General features: G+C 35.7%; 1 long non-coding RNA gene across 1 annotated transcript; it reads left to right on the top strand.

The window, feature by feature from the left end:
* The first annotated feature begins 14,062 nt into the window (after positions 1-14,062).
* LOC145134276 (uncharacterized) lies at positions 14,063-15,140 on the top strand. Its single transcript, XR_013719056.1, has 2 exons — positions 14,063-14,224; positions 14,528-15,140. It is a non-coding gene; the product is annotated as an uncharacterized LOC145134276 (long non-coding RNA).
* Positions 15,141-16,227: the final 1,087 nt, after the last annotated feature.

The following is a 16,227-nucleotide window of genomic DNA, read 5'->3' as shown; positions in this document are numbered from 1 at the left end:
ATGGCAATAACCATTTTGCCAAAGAGTGTATGTTGAGAAGGATAATAGAAAAGAAGGAAGAAGAGAAAGATGAAGCTTACTATCTTCAAAAGATAGAAGAGCTTAGAAAGAAAAAGAGTGTTGATAGTGTTAAGCATGCTTTGATTGTGTGCAGGAGGATAGTGATGAGTTTGGAAGTGTTGAAGTTTGGTCAACTGATTCAGAATACGAGGAAGTTCGGAAGCCCACGCATGGTGGATGCTTCATAGTGAAGTCTGAAGTCCCTGAGTACGAGGGGAAATGCTTGATGGTTCGCGGTGATGTCTCGGAGCAGAGAGGATACGCCACTGATAGCGGCCAAGCCTCTAACAACAGTTTTGCTACAAGACCTGTTTCTGAACAGGTCAGTCAATGGGAGAAAGTCATCAGTAAGGTACAATCTATACTCCAGTCTCTTAATATTCTTGTCACTCGTTACGAATTAGAATTAGATGATTTGAAATTTACTGTCTCTAGTTTAAGTGATAGCTTAAAAAGAACACATTTAAGTAATTCTAACCTAACTGATCAAATCAGCAGGATAACAAACAAGAGTGAAGAGAGATGGATGTGAATAGAGAAGTTGGAGTTAGAGCTGACTACGTCTAGGGATGATGTTATTTATTTAAAAAGAGACAATTTAGCGCTTTTGAAACAACGAAATATTTTCTGTTTAATTGCAAAGCATTTATATTTCAATATTATTCAGCTGCATCTTGATTGTGAAATAGGTAAAAAGATACACAAAATGATTTTACCCTTTCTCGAATTGAAAGATGATGAAATCGATGCAGAATGCTATAAGTGTGAATCCATTGTGTACTCGGATGATGTTTCTGAATCCTACAAATTGGACTTGACAAAATTGAAACATATATCCAGTCCAAAGAACATAAAAGCATATTAAAGCAAATGTTGGATGAAAATGATAAAGAACATATTCAGTGGTGGACCTTAGTGGTGCCCGGGGGGTCCTGGGCCACTGCTCCGATTCCGGCACGTAGTGTAAATTTTTTTTTTATGTTTTTTCTATTAGGTGCGCCGGCTTAAAATACGAGTGACACTACTAATTTAGATTTTTTCGGAAAATATTTTTAGTGCCACCCCTACTAAAACTTTCTGCGTCCACCACTGAACATATTAAATTTGATACTGTGCAAAAATTTGACTATTTATGAACTAAATTGAGTTCGGAAAACACTTTTGATGCTGGAAATGTTTCTGAATTTGACGATAGTGACATGAGTGAAATTTCTGTAGAGGATGAGATTGATTGTTCAGCATTTTGTACAAAATGATTCTGAACCAAAAAAAAAAGTTGATTTCGGAAAACTCGGTTGAATATGTTCGTGTTGCTGAAAATAAGGGTTCGAATGTTTTAAAAGCAAAAGCCACTGTATTTCCGAAAGTACAAACCGTCCCTAATCAAGTTTTCGTAAAAATTGGACTAAATAAAAAGCAAACATCCGAACTGATGTCCTTAGTAGATGATGATAACGCAGATGGTTGCGATGAATTCTTTTGGTCAGGACCAATTGATAACTCTGATGAAACCAAAGATCTTTTCGAAATGACCTCATGGAAAACCAAATGGAGATATGCCGCAGAACCATTAAATTGTTTTGGGTATAGATCCCGTGCTTTTAGTAATACGGGCCCAATACTACCTTCCACATTTATCTATACCTTCCTCAAGGACTTACGCAAATCCTCCAAGTCACTTCCCTACTATTAGATACTTCACTCGCACTATAGAGTACCTTATGCGCTAAGATGTTTCCTTGGCTTTCCTAGGGCACCTTTCCCCACCAATCTCTGCTATCAGCTGCAGAAGAGACTCCCCTCCAATGTCTTCTAATTATCTTACGAATAAAATTACATGTTACGAGTACCAAATAATTTTCGACTGCTAGGTCCATCTCTACAACAGTTGGACTCAAACAAGAGCTGTAAAACAAAGTTGAACCCAACCTTCGAGAATTATCTAATCCCCACAACATCTAATTTGAAGTATTCACTTAATAATTAGCCGACACTAGTGGAGTCCATAGAAGCACAAAGAAAGCAGCATTCGAGTTTTGAGTTCTAACCCAGAGCACTACCAAACCAGGCCAGTCTATCCAATCATCTAAAATCCATACTAGAGTTCAGTTCTAAGGGTTCATACAACTGGCATTTAAAGGCATCTATCCTAGCATCCTAATATGCAATGCTGAGAAGATCGTTAGCCCTAATCTAACATGCTCTACACATATACATAATTGAAAGAATAACATGTATGGATATTTTAGGAATACTTACTTGCGATCGGTTGGTTGCACACATCACACCCCTTTTCTATATAAAAGTTTATTTAGAAAACTCTTTTCTTTCAAAAAGATTATCAATTCCTCAGTTTGACTTCAGACACACCCGAAAGTGTGCCCAAATCCCTCAAACCAAGGCTCTAATACCAACTTGTAACATCCCAAAAAGTCATAGGTAAAAATTTCACTTTTAATTCAACCCAAACCATTAAATATTCATATCAAACCATCCAAAAGTATGTCATAGTAAATTAGTCGTCAGAGTACAATTCCTAAAATCATAAAAGTGCGGAAAACATGGGTGGATGCGGTGCGATCATGTCAGGCCCTTCCCTTTCGAACTAGAAGTACCTGAAACCATAAACATAAAACTGTAAGCACAAAGTTTGGTGAGTTTCCCTAAAATACCCATACCATACATACATAACAATCAAAACATAATTGGGTCTATTTCACCCCCCCCCCCTTTCGGTCTCTTTCAACCAGTACTGGGTCTATTTCACCCCCTTCGGTCTCTTTCAACCGGTATCGGGTCTATTTCACCCCTTTCGGTCTCTTTTCAACCGGTATCGGGTCTATTTCACCCCTACAACTAAGCATACAATTATATCAGTAAGAGTCACAAAGACAACAAGCACATACATACATAACAGTAAGTGTCACAAAGACAACTATTATTCTACACACATAATCCAATGGTCCGCATTTGTGCTTTGACCCATGAGTACAGTGAAGGAACTCACCTCGGTCCGCTGATAAACAAATAACACTCGGGTTGCTGAACCGGAAAATTCCCGCACTAAATCACAAATAATAAAACCCTAATTAATAATTAGACCATAAACCATAACTGAGAGTCTAAATCCTTAATCTTGACTCCTAGGGTAAAAGACCATTTAACCCCTCACTTACTAGGCCTAACTAATCACGACCCAAAACCAAAAATGGCCCAAGGCCCAGAAATGACCCAAATCCATAAAGACCTAAGGCCCAACGATGGCCTAAACCCATAAAGACTTATGGCCCAAACCAGTGCAAGGCCTAAAAACCTAGCTTGTAAGTACGTCGTGCGTACCACCAGATTACGCCCAACGTACAAGTCCAAACAACGAAGAAGAAAACGGGACTCAAACCCAGTACGTGCAACGTACTTAGAAGTACGCCCAGTGTACTAGTCAGTGGCTTTTTCTCATCCACGTGGCTTAATCCCTTAAGATCTCAACATCCAAACCTCAAGTCTACTTGTAAATAAGGTCTTAATCCATAAAGTCGAAAGCTTTAAGCCTTTGCATGGCTCCAAGAGGTTCAAATCCTAGATCTAGCATTCTTTCTTCATAAAAGGACCATAAACTTTTGCATGGTTGGTCCTCAACCATCAAGATGTAAACTTTATCATCAAGGAACCTCAGAAACATCAAAAGAATAACTCAAGACCTCTTGAGTAGCATTTTCTCACAAGAATCATCTTATGGGACCAAAGAGCATAAGATTTTACCCACATACAAGATTTATACTAAAGAGTCATAAAGTTCAGAGCTTTATACATTATGAGGCTTGCGAAGATGTTGAAGATTCTGGATCTTCAAGCTCCAACTTAACCAATGCTTCATCACCAAGCTTCTTCTTCTTCAAGGTACGCAAAAACACCACACGATCACAACAAAGTCTCACAAACACTCAAATGGAGGCTAGGGTTTCATGAGTATTTTTCTAGGGTAATGAGGCTGGTGAGGGGGCAACCTCAAGGTCCCTAATGTTGCTTAAATAGGGGCCAAACCCTAAAAATTAGGGTTTGTGGTCTGAGCGAGTACGCCCAACGTATGCTAAGGTACGCCCAACGTACTAAGGGATCCACGTGGCCGACTTAAAGAGAGTACGTCATTCATACCCCCAAGTTACGCCTAGCGTAACAAGGACCAAAATGCAAACTTTTATACTTTTAAGACCAAACTGGAAGATACTCCATAATCAAGTGTTACAAATACAATTCAATGCATACATAACAATAATCAACAGTTAAGACCCAACTGGTCACAGACAAACACTACTAGAAAAATCGCCTTTTACGATGCGCAATGCGTGTCGTAAAACGCTCAGACGACGCGCAAATGTGTGTTAAGGAAGGCCCTGTCATAACGAGAGACGACATGCTTTTGCGCGTCGTCTATTTACGACGCACATTTATGACACGCATTTACGACACGCAGTTATGACACGCAATGCGTATCAAGGAAGGCCCTGTCATAAAGGAAGACGACACGCATTTGCGTGTCGTAATCTTACGACGCACGTGTTTATGACACGCAATGCGTATCAAGGAAGCCCCTGTCATAAAGGAAGACGACATACATTTTTGCGTGTCATAATTTTAAATGTTTTTAAAATTATATATTTTTGATAGATTTACTAATTTTCAAATTAAATAACACATTAAAAGTCTCATAATACAAAATAAAATACCATAAACAATAAAGATAATTCATTGTACTAATATGTCAAATACAAATAATCATTCCAATAGTAAGTAATGTAACACATTGCTAATATTACATAATATTTATTATAGAAAACAAAACATGTAAAACATTAAAAGAAATCCATGACTAAATTCTCCTTTGACAATCTCCTTTGACAATTTCCTTTCTAAGAGAATAACCTGAATGCAGGAACTTTGAGAGGCTGCAGGGCATGGAAGGAGGTTGCTAGAGCTGTCAGAACCTGCACAGGGCAAATCGGTAACTTAACATGCAATACAATACAAGATGATATGATAGAGAAAAGAGAAAAGTGAATACCCACCTGAAAGTTTGCACCTTCAAAAACCGGATCAAGGGTACTAAGGTCAAGCAGCCAATCAATGAATAACTTGAAATACGGTCTGGGGTTGAATGATGTACATCATGAACCAACACAACACAACAGATATGATAGTTACCTTGAATTGCAAAGTGCTGTTAATGACATCACTTATAAGCTCCCAGTTTGGACCCATATCATGAACCAACACAACAAGTGCCTGAGGAGACAACACACATTTTATAAACAACACTTATTTCTCAACAAATATAATACTCCCTCCGTCCCAAAATTATAGTCCATCTTTCCTTTTTGGTTTGTCCCAAAATAATAGTCCACTTCTAAAAATAAATAACATTTTTACCAAAATACCCCCTCATTATTATTTAACCAACTAAGCATTTAATGGAACATTAAATGCAAAGTAAGGACAAAACTGTCATTTTATTAAATAAAGTTAGTGGCAATTAATGTTTTTCTTAATATGTGTGTTTTTTGTCTGTGGACTATAATATTGGGACGGAGGGAGTACATAAAAATTTAGTGAAAAAAAGTTTGAACTGGTCTTCAAATAATGACCATGGACTTCGTGGCCCTGACTTCGAAACAAATATCATTGAGCAAGAAATAGCAACATACATTACTCTTTTTACCAATATGGACAATATACTTTACTTTTCACCCATATTTACCTCAAACCGAAGCAAATGAGATTCAATTGATTTTCTGTAGGCCTCAATCGCGTCAGGTGGAACTGTATAAAAGAGGTTCTCCTGCATTACAGTGAAACAAAGTTGTTATGAAACCAGTTAAACAATTACAGATTAATGGAAGTTCAGTCATACAATTACAGATTAATGGAAGTTCAGTTACTTTTATTGTCATGAGATTTTATGGTTGGTTTTTGGGTTTCATATAAAAACAGGATATTCATAAGAGATGGAAAGAGAGCCCTGGACGACCATGTCATTTTACAGGTGTCGTGTCTCTCTTTGATCTAATAAGAAGTAAGGCATGACATATATAAAGTGATTATACAATACGAAGGGATAAGCAAAATAGATGTTTATGTGTGTGATAGAAAAGCCAGCTCATCTGGAAGTGGAAGCAATATAGATGTCTATGTGTGTGATAGAAAAGGTTAAGAAAGAAAGAGTTTTAATGAAATAAAGAGTATCACGATTAATCATCATATTGTTGAAGGTTTGATCTCACATCAACTTTAGTTGTTATAGTTTACCAATTTAAAAAATAATAGTCACTTTGCTTATTGATTTCTATATGTTAGCAAAGTTTTTCTTTGAGGGTATTTTTGTCATTGTACTTAACTGTTTTGTTTCTGTTTACAGCTCTACAACTACTCAAGGGAAGCGCTAAGTCCATAACTTACAATGACAGATTAACCCAAATGACCATCCAACTGGTAAAACTTACTCTTTTAAACCAAACCTGTTTTCACCTGTGTCAACATTAAAAATATTGTTGATTAAAAAACTACATTCGTATAGGTTTTTATGCCTTTAGTGATTACAAATATACGAATAGTTTTATCCTTACATTTAGTCCAATCTGGAGCATATGTTTGTTGCTGAAACTGCCCTGAGACGTCTATCATGAATCTAGTAGTAAGCATAAAATATGTAAAATAACTCTCATTTTCATTGTCCATGTAGCTGAACTTATTGACATTGTATAGCTATAGAATAGAAAGGATTCCAGGTATGACATACATCCATAAGTTTGCAGGTATCTGCTATAGGTGCCACATAAAAAACTATCTTTTTATAGACCTGCTTTTGATGTGGCAATCTCGGGTCTTGGGTGGATAACAGTTGAACCTATTGGTCTTGGTCAAACGGTCAAAGAAGTGGGTCAAATTTAGTAGAAAAAGGATATGGAGATTTCATTAGATGTTCATGTTCCTAAACCTGTTGAGATTTTTGTCTGGGCCCCAATTCCTATTGGGAAGGTGGGAGGAGAATGGTATCAGTATAGAGATTTGACAGAAAAAGAAGAAGAAACGAGACCCAAGTGGCACTTTTGAGAACCATATATTTGCTATATGAATATGAATGTACAAGTGTAACCATTTTGTATTATTGCAAAACCAACCTTAGGTTGTTGAATCTGCAAGAACATCTCCAAAAGCATCTTCATTTATGGTAGCCTGAAGAGATAAAATTTCACAACACGCACTCGGTAAGAATTGCAATCCAGGTCAATGTGAGCTTTTTTATAGGAAAAAAAAGTTTTTTTACTGAAGTAAAAATGTGAGCTGAAGTAAAAAAAACTTTGAATTTCCTCCCAAAGAATCCTGAAATCAAGCAATCTACTATATTAGGATTACATGCCAAAGTTTTTTTATAGGAAAAAAAGATGTTGGAATGACAATCAAGGATAAATATATCTTCAGTCATCAAATCATCCTGGCTGAAGTTGCATATCTCAGTGACCTGCATCAATGATATAATTAATTTATTAAATTCGGTTAAAATGGGTAATAAAAGAAATTCATATGAAAGAGAAAATTGACCTTGAGATCTCCTGAACCAGCAAAGTTTCAGAAAAAAAGAAATAAAAAAATTAGTATTTGTGTTGGGCTGTTGGCAAGTAAACCAAAAGAATTAAATCCAGCATAAAATTTGGTGTTTGTTTAAACCCTTTGAAAATGTGCATGTGAACAAATGGGGATCACTTTCAACACCTCTAGCAATTTTCTGACTTGGGTATTCAGATTTTCCACCTAAAATTTCCAAAAAAATTTTGGACTCTGAACCCTCCTTTTGTAATTTGGACTGCATATTTGGCTGCAAGTATTGCACATAAAAGTAAATCATAATAAGAAAACATGAACAGTTTAATACATTATAATAATCATTAAAACTTATTTTTTACTGCAGAAAGAACAAAAAAATCAAGAGGTTTTCAAACATTAATAACATCCAGTTGCCTCTCAACAAGTTCCTAGAGCTCAGGAGTTGTAAGATTTAAAATCCATGTGAAGAGAGAAGAACCACTGTGTAGTGTGTAACAATAGGAGGAGTTCAATGATGACGCCACCCAAGCCAATTAGAAAGTAAATTAAACAATGAATAAATAACAAAATCTTATAAAGTAAACACAAAAATCAAAGAAGCAAAGGACTTACAGGTTCAACTTGGATTGCTTGCATGTTTTCTGGTCCATACCCTTGAACTCTAAATAGTGCAACCCCATCTTCTTTATAAGTTTCATCCGAAAGTTCCTTCTCTAAGATAGAATTCTTGTATCCACCACTTAAACCCCCCTAAGAATTCCATAAATAAATGCAAATGATCAACAAATATTTAATCTCTAATCTATGTTTTTTAATTTTTATAATAGCATCCGAGTTGAAGCATACCTTAAAAACAAGAAAGCTCTGAAAGATCGCAAATAAAAGAACAGGTTCTCTTCCTTCGTAAATTTGCAACTACAAATCCATGAAATCAACCAATTATAAGTATAAATAAATACAAGGTGAGATTGATAAAATAATAACAGAAATGTTAGTAAATTAATGATCAACCTGAGCAGCCATAAACTTGAGTGACTCAATCATCTTGTTTTCCTGTGAGCCAGCTGAATGTTGATCTTCCTAAAAGACATATTTGTTTAAATATATAAGCTAAAAATAAAGATAAGATAATTTAATTTAATTGCAAAATAATTAAATACCTCGACACTTTGTTTTCCAAACCATGTCCCTATAAGATATTCCTCTTGATCTTCACCAGGATATGTATACTGGAAGATGTAACATTCTCCACTGTAGAACTTTGAATCATGATATGGAACATGAAGAGATTTCCCATTTGATACATTGACAAGGTTCATGATAACAAGTCTGCAAATACAACATGCATGACAAATAGAAGAAAAATTAAGTTAAAAGTAGAGTTAATTAGAAGAAAGGCTATTTTTTTTATAAACTCGAGATGTGGGATTTGGAAATGATTATCAGATTATTTCAAATAAAGTTTTATTGTATAGGTTTTAGCTGTTTAGGGGTTATAACTTATAAATATCCAAGAAATGAATATCCGATTCTAATTATTCATGAAATCATTTTCAAATTGCACATGTACATAAGCACTAGAAAATACAAGTTCATTTTAGAGTTGACAGGTTTCATGCTAAAGTTAGAGACATTTCGGTCAAGCAACTGTCTTTTTATGTTGGCCTTCAGTCCAGATGCCATCTCCTGATTAAATAAAATAAAAAGCATAAATAGATAGTACATAATAATATAAGCAATATGATGTTGGTAAATTTAAAGAAGAAAAGGGGAACAAAGGCAAGAGGTGTATTACATGAAGCTTGGTGTGAAAAGCTTCATAATAACAGAGTCTTCAAATACAGGGCCATTTGGGATAACATACATGCATCTTTGCATATTCTTCACCACCACACAACAGCTGTGATAAATACTTCATGCTTTGACCTTGATTCAAATGAAAGTTATTAAAGATCAAGATCAATCTTTATCTTGGTAAGAATGATAAAATAGTGAGTCTTATATAATTACTCAAGCGTTAGAATACAAATGAACAGGGTCAACTGAGATGTAACTGAATTAGCTAAAATATCTTCCCAAATAGATAGATATTGCCAACATTAGAACTAGAAAACTCCTCATATGCATCGAGCATGTAGAAAGGTAGAGATCCATCAAGTTCCACCACAAATGGTGGTTTTTCATCAGAATATACACCAGGACCAATCTCAACATTCAAATCAGAGCTTATGTTCGTCTGCAATCCTGCTGTGGCACTGAAAGTTGAATCCTTTTCCACTTTAATTTTAGCATTTAAAGTCCAACCGTCGGCCTCCTTCATCACTGGCTCAACTTTTAGTTCGCTATTATCCTTAGATGCTTCAACTTCACTTACCACCACCGGTGGCTCCTCCACAACACCCAAATCTGTTTCATTTTTAGGAAATTCTAGCACTTCCTTCCCTTCTTCTATTACATCGTGTTTATGCAAACTATTTGACGATGGAGTATTCACAGCCACCACACTTGGAAATCTCAAAAGACCAAAACTTGTAGTAAGACGAAATTATATACAGATCGAGCACAGATTGGTACGTATCTCTTCAAAATCTGCTTCCCCGTCACGGCTAATCCCACCGCTATTCCACCAATAGCTCCGGCAACAGCCGCCGACCTAGGGCCCGCCGCCGCCTTGTAAAGCGCTCCAGTCGCTAATCCAGCCACCACGCTCCAATCGCTAATCCAGCCACCATGTATTTCATTCCGATTAACCCTAAGTTTCATGGTGTCTCTAGCCTCAGAAGCCTTCACGCCCTCTACTAAACCCTTCCCGACGCCAACTACTGCGCCGCTGAGGTAACCGATGCCGGTGTAGTATGTCAGGTTTTCGCCCCATGAACTCCGTTGAGCGATAGATTCGTCTTGAAAGAGGTATTCAGGAGATGTGGGAAGTTTGTACAGGGTTTGTGCGGGGACTCTAAGATCTTGGTAAGGGTTGTATAGCCGACGGTTGTCATGGTGGTCGTCGCTTTCGTTGTGATTTGAAGATCACGGTTGGTAAGACATGTCGTAGTTAGGGCTACGATTAGGGTTTCGATATTTCAAGAATCTAATTCCAAAGGAGAGAGAGAGAGAGAGAGAGAGAGAGAGAGAGAGAGAGAGAGAGATAGAGAGATTGAGTGTAGAGGTAGAGGAAGACGAATTGCTTAAAAGATTATTAGGGTTTTTTGGTAGAGAATTTTAGAAGGAGAAGAAGGAGATGCATTAGGCGGGGTGTTTAATTTTTTGGGATTTCATTTCCCCCATGGGCTATTAAAAAACAGAGACCACGCCTTCGTTAAAAAAAATATAAAGCGACACATTTACACGACACACTTTTTATGATTGGTGCCCTCCGTGTTTTTTTTTTGGACACTAGTTTTAGGGCATGCAAAAAGGCGTGTCCTCTATCCTTCAAATTTTAGAAAACTGTCATTATTTTTTAGGGCACGCACAAATGCGTATCCTCTATCAGCGCGTGTCATTGTTTGCGCGTCATTAAAGGGTTGTTTTCTAGTAGTGAAAATTACCATACAATTAAATGTAGTGAGAAGACTCTCCTTGTGAATAACAACTAGAATTACAACAACTCTCACATATACGGTTGACAGTAGCAACAAGACACCTAACAGCAGAAAAGACATACCTTTTCAGCCTACATCCTTAAAACCCTAACTTGACCCCAAAGTCAGCCATGGTCAAAAAGTCAACCATGGTCAAAAGTCAACACTTGTCAACTTCAGCCATCAGTCACATCATGACCACCCATAGGTCACGTCGTGACTGGAAAATGACAAAATTGTCACAAACACCACATCTCACGACGTGACATGTTATCCCTCACGTCGTGAGATCCGTTTTGGACAGCTTTGAGCATTAAGCTCTTAATCCCTTAAGCTACTCCTTGAGAGTTTCCAGAGGGTCTTCCCCAACTATAATGACCATAAAAATAGTGGCTTTTCAGTAATGCATGTCTAATGCATGACTTGGACACTAACTGGGTCAATAAGAAGGAAATGGGATCATGACTCATGCTTGGAGTCTAAAACCGACACCAAACCTCATAACTAGACCTTATACTACATAAAATATCTCAATGATCCATAAAGTTTCTAACTTTATGGATCTGATGCATGCTACCCAACCCAAACATGAAAAAAAGAAGCATAAATCTTAGATCTAGCATGCATAAGAGATAAAGGCAATAGCTTTAGGACTTACAAAGTTCCAAAAGCACTGCAAGATGATGAGGTAGGAGCTTGATTGCCAAAAGGATACACACAAGGAGTCTTATTCTTCTTCAAAGAGCCAAAAACCACAAAATGAGCTCTTCAAGGTCACCAATAGAGGCTAAGAACGATTTGGGCAAGAAGGGGGTGATGGAGGCTGAGGGTGTACAAACCCTAGCCTCCTACTTCTCTTAAATAGGGAGGAAAACACGAGATTAGGGTTGGCATGATCTCACGACGTGAACACTTATGTGTGATGTCGTGAGCCTTAAAAATGGCCACACGTCCAGACGAATCCCTTCTAAATTCGGGCCTTTCATTCTTATTAAATTCAAAACATTGGGAGATCGAGTACCTATTTCAGATGTTACACAACATTTCCCAAATCCTTAATCTTAAACTTAGATTTCAAAAATTCTTTAATATAATTTAACACCTTTGAATAGATACTAGTTAGAACAATGTCATCAACATAACCTAAGAGCACAAGAAAAACATTTTTATTATGATTTATAAAAAATGAATAATCATTCAAACCCTAGTTAAAACCACATTCAATTAGACAATAAGTGAGACACTCATTCCATTTCATGGATGCTTCATTTTATACATACAATGATTTAATTAGCCTACATACTTTAATTTTCTCATTTGTATAATAGGTAGAAGTGTCATACATACTTCCTTGTATAAATTGACATATAAAAACACATTATTAACATCAAGCTGAATTATGAGTCAGTTTTTGCTCACAACAAGAGTTAAGAAAATTCTTACGGTAACAAGCTTAGCCACCAAGAGAAGGTTTCTTCATAGTTTATACATTCTCTCTGGTTATAACCCCTGGCTACAAGTCTAAGTAGCCCAAGTTTTTAAGAAACAAAGCATGTTAAGTTATACTTGGTTTGAATTAAGAACTTATAATTTTATTGAAATGAGACATTGATTTTTTTGCAGGTTTTGGATATAAATGGAAAGAGTTGCGATGTTGTGAGTGTGGTTGTCACCATATATTTTTTAAGAGGGGGTGAAAGGTGGTGACGAGCTTTTCCGTGAGAAGAGGTAGTGTCAATGATATTTCGAGAAGGGCAAAAAAATGAAATCATTTTTTTTAAAGACAAAGGGCAAAATAACCAATCTAAGTCGGCTAGTGATTAGAACCGAAACAAAAACAAAATATGTAAATAGTCAAAATTAAATGAAAAGTTGGAGACTAAATACATAAACTACCTTAAAGTGCATGGATTAGTCGGTTTAGTTTTTATATATGTTATTGAGAAATAATATATATGAAACTCGTAAACAATAGTTCCTAACAGGAGCGGACGCAGAATGTTTTAGTAGTCGCACCCAAAAAAAATTTCCAAACAAATTTCAATTAGTAATGACACTCGTATTTTAAGATGTTGCACCTACTAAAAAAATAAAAATAAAATAAAATTTACACTAAGTGCTTAAATCGGAGCTGTGGCCCGAGACCTCCCGTGCTCCACTAATGTCCACCAATGATTCCTAATTCTAGCAATTCATTAAGGGGGTGTGTGAGATTGCTTATCTAAAACAATTTATGTTTTTTTTTATAAAAGTGATTATTACATTTTTTTTTTCAAAATGAGTTTTTTTTAAAATGTCTATATTAGTTATCCGTTATCAAAACATAATAAATTAATAGTTATTTTTTTAGCAAAATCAAAATTTATATGTAATAAAGAAATAACTTATCAAAAGAACTTATCAAAAATTATTTATTTAATTCCTTATGAAATCTATATATTCAAACACTTTGAATTTTTTATTATTAATATCAAATCAAAATTAATCCATAAAACAAAATCCCAAACGCCCTAAATGGAATAATGGTTTTCTAATAAATTGCTACTATTAAGACATCCCTTATATATCCTATGAACACCTTTATCAAAAGTCAATCTATAGATAACTATTTAAAAATCATCTTTTTTCATAAAACAATGCAATTTCAGACGATATAAATAACTTAAAAATTATATATTAAAAATTATTTAGGGTGTCTAAATGATAAACCATTTCTAATAATAGCCTAAGTACTTTCCCAATTATATTGCTAAATCATGATATTATATGGTCTTATTAACACCCCACACATGTGGCAGTGATGTGAGTGTACGGGTAACGTCGGGTTGAAACGTGCCTCAACGGCTGACGGTTCCGTTAACGGAAACCTGCACACCAATCCTCCCTTCTCCTTCTCCTGCACATTTTGTCGTTTTCTCTATATACCCCACTACAAATAACCCCTCACCCCTTCATACGTTGCTTCAAATCCCACTCAAACAACGAAGGTCTAACCCTGATCCTCTACTTCCTTCATGCTCTTCATCATTTCATCTTTATGCTTGTTTAATTCATCTGCATTTGGTTCTAATCGTTTATGAACACATTTCCTATTTCATATGCATTTTAGTGATCGTCTGTCGATTTTATCTTCCATGTTCATGTTTATCTTCGATTTCGTTCCATTAGTTTTACATTACGATCTGTTTTCTTTTACGATTGCTGTTCGTTTAAGCATTTTGAAACCCTGTTCACGAGCTTCGCGTTTTCATCAGTTCGTAATGCTTTTGCTCCGTTTGTGTTTCTTACAGATCACTGAAGATGTCGAAAGGATCTGCAAATTCCGGTTCATCTGCCCCACAAGCGATGGCAGGTTTCGCTTACGTCGGGCCTATATCGACTGTGAAAACAACTGTGGGGGAAGGCAGTTACGAGAACAAAGCACGAGTAAGTTTCAGCGACAAGCAGACCGGATCCTATGGCCGAGCAACGGCAACTGAGAAGGCGTCCGCCGGAGACTTCCGGTGGCAGAACGGAAAGAGTGGAACCAGGAGCGAATACAAGGAAAGCTCTACTGTCAGAGTCGGAGACAAGAGTGGCTACACTGAGGTTTACAACGAGCAGAGGGTTCGCAATGTGAGTTTCAACAACAACAATGGCAGCAAGAGCGTCATAACCTATGACAATGGCGATGGTGGTAAGTATGGTGGGTATGGCTATGGGTATGGGGGTGGTTATGATTCTGACTAGTAGTTGGTTGATGCTAGGGTTTATCCGGGTAATGGGTGTGTTTTAGGTTTATGAGAATCTGATCTTCGAATAAAGTTTCTGCAGATCTTTATCTGTTTGAACTTAGAAGCATCATTATCTGCTAATGTTTGCTTTTGCAATGATCATATTTTGATTTCTGGGTTTTTGCTTAAAGTTTGTGTAGCTTTCGCTTAAATGTTTTATCATCACGAATTCTTCCACACCAAAGCTTTAACTAAAAGGGATTTTAATATAAAGTGAAATATGTGATAAAAAGGTTTTTTTTATTAAAAATGTTTGGTTTTTTTTGGAGTTTTCCACCTAAGATAAATGGGGCATAATTTGTGTAAATATTCTGGAGTAGGATTTACATACTAAAATAATAATTGTATCATTGTATGTAGAGATTGTGATATTATTTTGTTCGTTTTTTTTAAATAATGAGGAAAAGTGATTGAATTGTGCGTTAGGTGATATTTTTCTAGATTCAGTACCAATGCAAACTCTTAAACACAAAATATAACCACATCCTTTTTATTAACTACAATGAACAACAGGGTTAATTACTTAGTTTTTACTCATAAATAACGACATTCAAATGATCATGATTAAGAAAAATAACATCCTTTGCAGATTCGATGAAGCCCATAATGAACACTTCAAAGAAACCTCTAGGGCTCTGTTTAAAATTGCAAAAAATAAAAAAAAATAAAAAAAAAAGTTAAAATTCATTCTATGTTGTGAAACAAGGAACCTTGATATATGAGTAAAACCAAATTTAAAATAATATTTTAACATAGTTGTTTAATATGTAAAATCTTAAATCATAAAAACATATATAATATAACTAGAAACTTTAATTGTATCCGCTGAATCCTCATGCTTGAAACCGATCAATATATTGTGAGTAAGAATTTATAGAAACCCACCATTTCAATGAAAATGATCAAGCATTCATTTATTACTTGTCTTTGATGCTAGCTTATTATGACTTATGAGCTCTTAGCCATTTTAGATGTTCAATTAAAGTTTTTGTATTGAGACTTTTCTTTTTCTCTATTATAAAGAATTGATAATCCTTGTCATAGATAGTAAGATAACATATAAACATATTGAAGCTTTTAGTGGAAGCTTGTACTCACTATGAATCATTTTGTTTGCATTACCAAAAACAACATAGATTTCCTTTTATCGTATCTTAGATTCATATATTTTTAACAAGAAAGGTTGTGTGCCTTTTTAAATCCACCAATATGTTTTT

Source organism: Lactuca virosa, chromosome 8 (genome assembly GCF_052849685.1).
Source record: "Lactuca virosa cultivar CGN04683 chromosome 8, Lactuca_virosa_CGN04683_v6, whole genome shotgun sequence".
Classification (NCBI taxonomy): domain Eukaryota; kingdom Viridiplantae; phylum Streptophyta; class Magnoliopsida; order Asterales; family Asteraceae; genus Lactuca; species Lactuca virosa.
Note: the sequence above shows the minus strand (reverse complement) of the source record. Positions and strands in the feature narration are given on the sequence as shown.